This window comes from Vicugna pacos, chromosome 3 (genome assembly GCF_048564905.1).
Source record: "Vicugna pacos chromosome 3, VicPac4, whole genome shotgun sequence".
NCBI classification, from domain to species: Eukaryota; Metazoa; Chordata; class Mammalia; order Artiodactyla; family Camelidae; genus Vicugna; species Vicugna pacos.
In genome coordinates this window covers 31586315-31596653 of record NC_132989.1, presented here as the reverse complement: position 1 = coordinate 31596653, position 10339 = coordinate 31586315, and the positions used below count along the sequence as shown (strand labels likewise).

General features: G+C 39.0%; 1 long non-coding RNA gene across 1 annotated transcript; it reads left to right on the top strand.

Moving 5' to 3' along the window:
• The first annotated feature begins 1074 nt into the window (after positions 1-1074).
• LOC140694025 (uncharacterized) lies at positions 1075-8474 on the top strand. The gene is made up of 4 exons (XR_012069767.1): positions 1075-1220; positions 5163-5314; positions 6521-6700; positions 7956-8474. It is a non-coding gene; the product is annotated as an uncharacterized lncRNA (long non-coding RNA).
• The last annotated feature ends 1865 nt before the right edge of the window (positions 8475-10339 follow it).

Sequence of the window (10339 nt, the reverse complement as noted above, 5' to 3'; positions counted from 1 at the left end):
TTCTTTACTATTTTTCTTGGGTTTTGTTCTCCTCTGTGTGTCACTTCTCACCTCCCTCACCCCCCTCTGGCTTCACTAGAAGGGCTGCAGTGTTCTAATTAGTGAGTTCACTTTTGGAAAGCAAACTTGGTGGCCGGCACTGTTGGGGGATGGCCTCTGTAACATCTAAGCAAGAGCAAGAACTCTTTCTCTGAAGCTTCCAGTAAAATATGTGTCCTCCTAAACTAGATCGTAAGATCGTTCTTGAAACGGCCTGTCCGGTAAGCAAGTGGGAGGGGCTGGTTGGTTTACACCGGCCTGTGGAGCACACAAGCCGTAAGTAGAGGGAGTAAACACGAGAAAACAACAAGGAAACGGTGCTTCACGACCCCACAGAGTAAACATCCATTTTCCCTCGCGCTTCCTGCTGATCATTCCAGATGAACTTGAGAACTGCCTTGACTTCTGTAGACGTTATCTTAATGCAGTCAATAATTTCAGAGGAATGAGCATCTTTATGAATTTTTTTTTCTCATTCAGAAATGAGGGCTATGTCTTCACTCAAGTTGTTATTCTTTATTGCTCATAAAAGGTTTATAGTATCTTTCACATATATTATTTCCTAGCCAGATTTTTGCCAGGCACGGTAGTGCCCCTTATCCGTGATTTCAGTTTCAGTTACCTTGGTTCAAAATAGTAAATGGATAATTCCAGAAACAAACAATGCATAAGTCTTCAATTGCGCGCTGTTCTGAGTAGCGGGATGAGCCCTCGCAGTGCCCTGCTCTGCTCCGCCCGGAGCTCACCCCATCCTCCGGCGCATGCGGCTCCTTAGTCACTTAGCCGGCTGGGCTCTCGGTTCTACTGTAGCAGAGTCGCAGTGCTTGCGCTCAGGAAGCCGTTATTTCACTTACTAATGGCCCCAACGCGCAATCGTAGTGATGCTGGCTATTGGGATATGCCAAGAAGTCTAAAACGCGTCCTTGAAGTGAAAAGGTAGAAGTTCTTAATAAGAAAAGAAAAAAATCGTATGCAGAGGTTGCTAACATCTCGGGTAAGAAGATTTCTATTCATGAAATTTGGAATCAGGAAAAAGAAATCAGCAGCCTCAGACAAGCCTCCTTTGACGTAACGTCAGAAAGTGAATCATAGCCTGACGCCGTCACACTGCTTATGTCGTTCACCTCACTTCGTCTCATCACGCAGGCATTCTACCATCCCACGCTGTTACAAGAATAAGGGTGGGTTACAGCACTGTGACATATTTTGAGAGAGTGTGCATAACTTTTATTTCAGCGTTTTGTTATAGTTTTATTTTATGATCATTGTTGTTAATCTCTTACTGTGCCTATTTTATAAGTGAAACTATCATAGGTATAGGATACATACATACGGATGGACGGAAAAAGCAATAGTATATGCAGGATTTGGTTCTCTGTGGTTTCAAGCATCTCCCGGGATCTTGGTATGTATCCCCTGTGGATATAGGGAAACTACGGTAATTGTTGTCTTGTTTTTATTTATGAAACAACTTCTAAGAATATTTTCTTTTTGATATGTCTGAATATTATCAATTTGTGTTTATTAAACAAATTAACTCTAAATTATTTGTAAATAATTTTATAAATTCTATTTACTTATAAAATATCCTGGCATTGTGGGATAAAATTTACATTTAGTTTCTGTTGATATTGCCGAAAAATCATTCTGTGCTTTTACTTCTAAAAAATACATTTAAAAATTTTCTTTCATATGTTATTAAAATGGTAGTGATCACTAGAATGATATATATCTGCTATCAAAATTTTGCCATTTATTTAATTATACTGATGTAAAATTAAGTTTAATAAGGTTACCTCTTTTTTTCTGCTTTTTTTCACCATTAAATATTAAATTTGGCTGTTATGTTATTATGTTAAAGATGTGTTTCTATTTTTTAATGAGTTCTTTTAAAATAAGCTTTAATCAGTGAGTTAAAAGATATAATATTTTAAATTTTATCTACTTGATAAATATTATGTAAAGAGATTTCCTAATATGTAATAACCCTTCCAACCATAATTTAAATCATTACATTAAATCTAGTCATTGTTATTACTCTCTAAATAGTTATCCATTGAATTTTTATTTTTAAAACCTCTGTTTGGTAGAAACAAGGGTAAGATTTTTAGGGGTACGTTAATCTTCTACAATACTGGCATACATTTATTACAGTTTTAACTTTTGTATTACTAAAATATTCATCTTGAAAATGCAAATTTTTCACTAAGTCGTCCAATTTACTTACAGAGTACAAACTTTATCTTACAAATAACTTAAAATATTACACTCACTTCTATTTTTTTTTTTACTTTCATACACCTTTTCCAAAACAGTTTTTGGCTATTCTGCTGGCACAATATGCAGGAAAATGATTTTTTTTTCTGAAATCATGTAAATATAGTTAATAAAACTGTATTACCTACTTTAAAGGAACAATGAATAGAGAGTTTTTGCTTTTCTTTTCCATTAACCAAAGGAATTTTTCAATCAATTCAGTTAAGAGTATTTCCCTAGGAAAAATTAAAATAGATGCAAGTGATATTAAGCTGCTCATAAACTTACAGGTTTAATTTTTTTTAGTTTTGAATTTATTATGGATTTTTGGAATTTCTTTTACACACTTTCATTCTCTTTTACTTCTGTCTCCTTCCTTTCATCCCTCTGGAATAGTGAAAGTTTCTTATGACAGTAGAGTCTTCAAATTTCCCATCTTTAAACTATATTAGGCAATTCATGGGGTCGATTTTTGAAGCCAATTGCAATGGCACATTTAAGATTCTTGGGTGAGGAAGCCCTTTATACATAAGATTTTCCTGTTCAGATATAGAATGGCTCCCTGCTCACATGAAGGGAAATTTAAGCTACTGTGTTAAAGGATGTTCATTCTTAAGATATTTACTTCTCCAAAGTCTGCTTTAAATCCCTTTCTCAATATTTAAAGCAAGTAAAATTCTTTTCCTAAAATTTTCCTTGTATTTGTATTGATACCTTTTTAGTGTTTTACTGAAGAATTTTAAAAGTTTAATTCTCTTAGTGCTTCAAAAGAACAACATAGATTTGACTACCTTTAAAGTTACACTAGATTTATTATTTTTTCATTCAAAAAAGTGGTCTTGAAACATTTTGACCTTTTTTCATGTAATGATTTTTTATGATGACCTCGGAACTGATGTAAAAACAGACCATTATTGATTCCCCTGGGGTCACAACCTTAGTGCTTCTCTGCTTTTTCTCTCTCCAGCCTACATTTTGCTTTGCAGAATTTCCAGTTTCTTAACTCTCCATTTTTATCACCTTGTTTCAAACTCACTTTCCCCTCAAACTAGAAACTGCTTAGCCTTCTTGGCAACTTGCATGCCATAGTAAATCTCTCTTTATATGGACATATTTTTATATAGAACCAGACTGAACAAGTCATCTTTCTCACTCCCAGCTCAGATACAATATCCTCCTCTTTACAGCCTCTAAAATAAAATCCAGACTACTTAGCGTATATTCCAAGATATCAACCGCCCTATCTCATATGTGATAATGCCCTTGGCCTGGGTTTTCTCCTTCCGTGAAACAAACGAGATTTCTCTCTGCGCCTGCGTGATGTCGTCCAATCATAGTTATCATCATCATCGTTGCTCACTAGTGTGGACCTTTACACTCATGCCATTACCTCTAACCTTCTGCATGTGTCCCTTTACCTGGAATGTAACTTGTCTTTTACCTCTAACAAAGTGCATTCTTCAGTATATCCATTCTGCACTCTCTCTACTGGCTGATTCCTCTAATACATGTTTTCTAACTCTGAAGACTTAGACGTAAAGCTCTTCCACAGAACTGTAATTACTTTGCACTTGCTTATAGTTTGCTTCTTATATGTGTGTTTATATAATCATATTTTTTAACTGATGAAAGCGAGCTTGCTTGGCATTTCAGACCAATGGCTTGGAATTAAAAAACAGAACAGTTCAGTATTGTTTCTCAAGGCTTCTGATACTCTGCACTGTATTCTGCTGCTGATTTCTAAGTTGTATGTCTTTCCAATGGCTGATACAGACAAATAAGTTGCTCTAATAAACTGGAGCTCTAATTTAAAAAAAAAAGTAAAAAATTGAAGTAAACAAGCCCTTAGAAATCAAAAATATTAACACCATGAGTGATTTCCCAGTGGAGCCATATAAAAAAGACATTCAGTTTAGGACTCAATGTCTAATAGTATGATTAATGAAGCAAGTGTAATCTGTCTTAAATATATTTACACTTTTGTGAAATGTAAGCTTGGATCACGTAGAGTCCATAAATTACATAGCAAAAGAAGATTCCAAGATGAAATCATTTTATGACACAGGAACGCTTAATTTGTCAAATTTGAAATCCCATAATGCTGTCTCTTTATTTTTTGGTATCCATTTGCTTGTGTTGGTGTTTAGCCCAATGAAAGATATCTCAGGAGATCATATTTTACAAGTGAATGCAAACATACGAAGCAGCTTGATGGTTTAGAGTTTATATTTAAACAAGTTTGTATTATCCTAGTTTAATTATGTTACCCGTAATGTAGACAAGTCATATTTTCATTAAAGGGGGAAAATGGTTGATCTCAGAAGCACAGAAACTAGAACTGGTGAGTCACATGGATCTATAGAAGCAGCTCTGCTAATTCCATACAGATGTGCTAGTGCATTCCTGTAAATGTTCAGACTGAAAAGGAAATGTTAGTTACACCCTTCCCCTTCACAGCCTAGGGTAAAATACTTCGCATATCGTACTTATGCTTTACTAACAGAAAAAAATAAAAAGACCAAAATTAAGAATTAGTCACTTTGGGCTTAGGATTTTATGGTAAATATAAAAGAACAAACTGTATGTAAAACCTACACATAATTCTTTTGCGGATATCGGTCCCCATATTTCAAAGTGTGAAAGTGTAGCTGGTGTTTTTAAAGAGTGATTGAGGGGAATAGTTTATTGAAAAAAATCGTATCCATTTCTAACATGGCAAATGATGTAGTTACCTTTGGAGAATTGATACGATTACACTTCACGGATATTAACAGGGGTATAGACCTCCCAGGAGGAATTACGTGGCGACTAATGTAGCAGTCACCGTGTTGCCTGGAATCCTGACTGGTGTTTCTGTATTCTCCAAGTTCATCCGAAAAGGCTTACCAGCCAATAGGCCCATCTACCAGCAGACCAGCAGCACCCCGTCAGGCATGGAAGAAATTTTTAATGTCCCTCATTATTCTGCTTTGAAGAGGGGATTCAGAAATCGTCTAATCCAGGAGAGGCAAATACACAGGTGAGGGCTGGCCCTTCCCCTCGCACAGCCTTCTTTCCCACAGAGCCTGAACCTGACTGTGAGTCTTTCTCAGCACAGCACTATAGTTAGCCGTGGCTAGCCACAGAAATGGCAGCGGTGATGAAGCGTGTTTATCTTCCATGATTTAGTCCAGTGCGCTCCTCTTCTGAAGAGTAAACTAAGGCTCAGACATGCTAAGAGACTGGTTGGATATCACTTGGCTAGTAAGTGGCTGGAAGAGAACCCGGGTCTCTGAATTTAGTTTTGAAGACTTGCATTCCAGGAGTTCTCCAGTGAAAAGATATGGAGATTTCCTAATAACCATTCATTCATTCATCAATATTTAAAGGCAACTTAGACCAGGCATCCTCTGTTAAAACATCCTGCTATGGGGAAAACCCTCAGGCTAGCCTTGGAACCATGAATAGAATCCTCTTTAGTTTCCTAGGAGTATAGCTTCAGGGAGGGCAGATGACTCAGATCAGGGTTAAAACATTCCAGGGACACGTAGATGTGGAGCCTTGGAAGAGGAGAACTGAATGGAAGTTTACAGTGTCCTGTTTTAGGACCTGCATAAGGTCTGTGCATGTACTATAATGTCTAAAGATAATGTAGCAAGGGCTGGGAAAGAGACTTGATTCTGTTGTTTAGTTTGTGAGAGCTCGTCAACAGAAAACAGAGATTTGCTCTGCACATATGTTGAGACTTGAGAGGCACTGTCAGCAAGCCTTGTAGAAACGTGTTGGGCCACACAGTTTTAAAACTTGGAATCAGGTAGATCAGGCTAGTGTGGGGGCAGCTGGTTTCTAAAGGTTGCTTATAAACCCCAGGTAGACCTGGCCATTCCATGCAACTCTGTGAGTGGCTGCCTGGCTGACTCAGGGAAGCTGGGAGTCCCTAGCAGTACAACTCAGCATCTGAACCTCACGAGGAGCAAGACGCTGGCCCAGACTTGGACTGGCTGGCTCCTCACAGCCTGTCCACGGCCCCTGCCAGAGACCACACCCCTGATTTGCTGTTGTTGAGCCCTTGATGTGCAGAAAATGATACCTCTGGAAGAGCCTCATATGGATAGGACATACTCACACTCAAACTGAAGTCTTCTCTGGGCTTGGGGAGTTTGAAATGCTCTATCATTTCAAGAAGTTAGAGTGGGGGTGTAACATACATATTATGGCAGAGTGCAGAAGTCTTCTACATTTACAGGAATCAGAAGTCTGGAGGAAGGTGTTCCCTTGGTGCTGCTTATAGATGTGAGCTGGAAACAATGGAAAGGCCCTGGAGCTTCAGGTAGAGGTGGGCCAGGGGACCTGCCTACCTCAAAGCTCTGCTCTCCTCCTCCTCCTCCTCCTGAATCCGATGCTATTGAACGTGTCTGCGTTGCAGGTACAGTACTTTATCCGGCTTTATTTTTCTAAATGCTTTGGTGAACTCAGGCAGACCCGGACAGCAGCATAAGGAGAGATTTAGAAATGGCCCTACACTCCACCCTGTAAGAGCGCTAGGAGGATTGGTGGGTGAGTGGCCCATGAGTGGGAGACTCTAGGCACCACAAGGAAATGTTGCGGTTTCCGTAACCAGCAGTAAACTGTAGTAAAATACATTGGCTCTTCCCAGAACAGATTTTGAGGGAGAGACAATAATTGTACTTTAAGCTAATAATCAGATTTTATTTTGCTAAAACTTCTAGATGAGCATTTTGTGTGTGTGTGTGTGTGTGTGCACACGCACGCATGTGCAAATTGGGATCAGCATATGGAACACCATCTGGATGAAGATACATCAGGGAGGAATGAGAGAAGCTGAGAAAGACACATGACACATACCTTAGACAGTAGAGCTTTGGGGGAAAGAGGGATATTGGATTGGTCAGTGGTCCTGGCAGAAAACAGATGCCACATTCAAATTAGGGTAATTTAATGGAGTTTAATAAAGGGACTATGGATTAAGATGTCTGCAGTATGTAGGAAAACCATAAGGAACAGTGCAGAATCCCTGCAGTAGTTATTTTAAAAAGGCATTATTATCGCTCCCAGATCTGAAGAGAAGTACCAGTTATCAGAACCTGGAGGCTGCAAGCACTGTGATAAAAGGGCTGCCTAACAAGGTGTAAAGCCTTCAGTCTTGCGACGACGTGGGATAAATGCAACACCCAGACCGGGGAGCTCAGTCTTTGACTCTGCTCCTACTTCTTGCTGGAACTCACCATTGACCACAGGTCAAGGAAGCCCAATGATGTAGTCAACATAGGCCGGCTTTCTAAGGCACAGAACAGGGTGGTGAAATGTGGAGGTAGGGTCTGAAGGGGAAATGGAAGGTATTCGGCACTGGTCTTTGAGAGGATGCTTAGCAAGTTTTTCTATATGATGTGGGATTTAAACCACTACTCTTATCTCCCCATGAAAATGTCGGTAAAAATCAATGTTACCCATCAGTGAGTGCTTCGTAGACTTAAGGGTGTGTGAGTGTGTTTAATGAAGAGCTTGATGAGTTTAAATTTAAGGCAGGTGCCACATGAAGTTTAGTCAACAAAATTCAGTTAAATTTGGTTACTCAAATTTGAGAGATGTTTAGCCAGCAGTGTTTTTCTTAAAAATAGGAGGGAGTTATTCTCACTTCTGACTTATTTTCCCTTTCCTAGGTGCACTAAGAACCTAGCCACCTACCACCCTCCTGCAGAAAAACAGCACCCTTGCAAACTCACTATGTGCTCTTACAGGAGGGAGCCATTTCACTGTCCTCTGAGGTGGACAACCAAGGTGGAGGCTTCATGAAGACTTTGTCACAGAGTCTGACCTTACTGCCCCTGCTGTCATGTTCCTACACTCTGAAAACTCTGTAACATGGAGACTGTATCTGAATATACTGACAGTTTATCTTTATAGATATTTGCAATGATGTTACATTTTCTTAACTGCCCAGGGCTTGTCTGTGAAACACCATGAGTCGGAACATACTTTGGCAACAGCTTTTCCACTCCCCTTGTATTTCTTCCTGCCGTTGCTTTTTCATCATCAATACAGATGTCTCTATATTTTTGCCAGTTTATTTGATAGTGTGTTAAAAAACTGATCTAAACACTTAAGAATTCATTCTCCTGTTGTATATATGTGTCAAGTGCTTTATAAAGCAATAAATCAACCTAGTTGAACATGTACAATCGACAAATGTCTTTACTCTTTTCCCTGTGAACCATAACTATTTCATATATCTTTGTCTAGGAGTAATTTTTCAAGTACGTTCAGAGTGCATTGTTCCTGAGACTGACTGACCAGACGATGTCACTAACTGTGTTCTCCTGGTAACCCTTATATTTGCTCCCTTCATACCTGTTAGTGTTCAATGAGCTCATCTCTAGAAGCATCGATCATCTTTCATTTGCAGTGTTATGAGTTATTTTCAAAGAACTTTTTAATGAATTATTAATGTTGGGGCAATGGATAAGTCAAAATTTCGTTTGTATAAATCTTATTCAGTTTCATTAAACTGTTCCACTTCCATCAAAGGAAGTCGAGACCCTCATTGTTATGTTTTATTTTATTTCAGAATGATGTAACTTAGTAGAGACCATAAAATATTGTGTTTCCACAAACATAAGATGTTCAGATTTAAACATTTTAACTTTTTTTATGCTAGCAGGCATTCTACAATACATATGTGTGGTTAATGTGGTAGGAGTTCTTGGGGTTTTTTTTTTATGTAAAAGCTGTTTTTAAATTGGTTGTTACATTTCAGTCCCAAGAAAATGTGTTATTCTGTTATTTTTTATTGCATAAGACATACTGAGTACCTGGGTGTTCTAATTTTTGAGTGATGGTGTACAACTTCGCATTCCTTTTCTCCCCTTCTGTTTCCACCTGTTAATGTTATCAACGATTGGTGAGGTTCAGTAGATCCAGTACGGTATTATTTGTTAAAATTGTCGTGAGACTAACTGACACTCACCCATCTGGTTCTTGTTTAGCAGATGCCTCATATGAGTCCTGGGAGAGTGTTTCTGACATTGTCCCTTACTTAGTCTCTCCTTCTGTGAGGAGATGTGAGTTTAAAAAGCCACCATCTCTGTTATCTGTAAACTCAGAATTTGGGGGAGGAGCTGTGAGGAGCGGGGAGCCATAGACAGCATAGTTTGGGAGCTGATCTAAAGAGTGGGACGGGATGCAGAGTATGGTCCCAATCTAGTCGAACTCCTATTCCTACGTCCTTCTGGGTTGCTAATTTTCCAAACCAGCAAGCTCACATGGAAATCTTATTAGTGTGCTTGAGGTTCCCTCATGTCCCATTTTCTCATTATGATCGTGAAGAAGTAGGATGGGACAGGAGATTAAGGACAGCTACTCAGGAGACGAAGAGACCCATTTCATCTGTTTTCCAAGGTGTCAATTTCCCTTAGGAAAGTCTTTAGAACATGAGGCAGCTGCACCTGGGCAGTTTCGATTACTTGTCCATCTCTTCAAGGGCAAGAAAGTGTATTTCTTTGAGAGATCCTAGTCTCTGGAAGATAACAACCATGTCTTCATAAATGTACTAATTTTATTCAGATATCATTACACTTTCTGTGAAGTATCTCCTTAGACCCACCTGTGGGGACTCTTGTCCCTAAACAATTATCCCCTATTTTCATCTTCACCAATTTTTCTTACTTAATCCAGATGAAAAAAACAACTCCGCCAGGTCCTCCTGACTGAGGGACTCAAGGCCTCATTTTACCCCATCATTTGTACAAGCCTATTGTATCCAGAGAAAATAGAAGACAGTCCACCTAATCTGAGTCACAGGTGACTTCACCTCAAAGTAATTGACTTGGCTTTAAAAAACACTTAGAGACAATACATTTTAGCTCTCACATAGAAAGAGCTTGGAAGCTAGTACTCCCATCCTCAAAGAAGAAAAAGGCTGAACAATTTGAAAACCAATGACAGACTCATCAGAATGTTGAGGTCAAAGGGCAAACTGCCACTGCAAAATCCGGAGAGACAAGGTGAACAGAAAGTCACAGTCACAAACAGCTTGCCAGAGCAGACA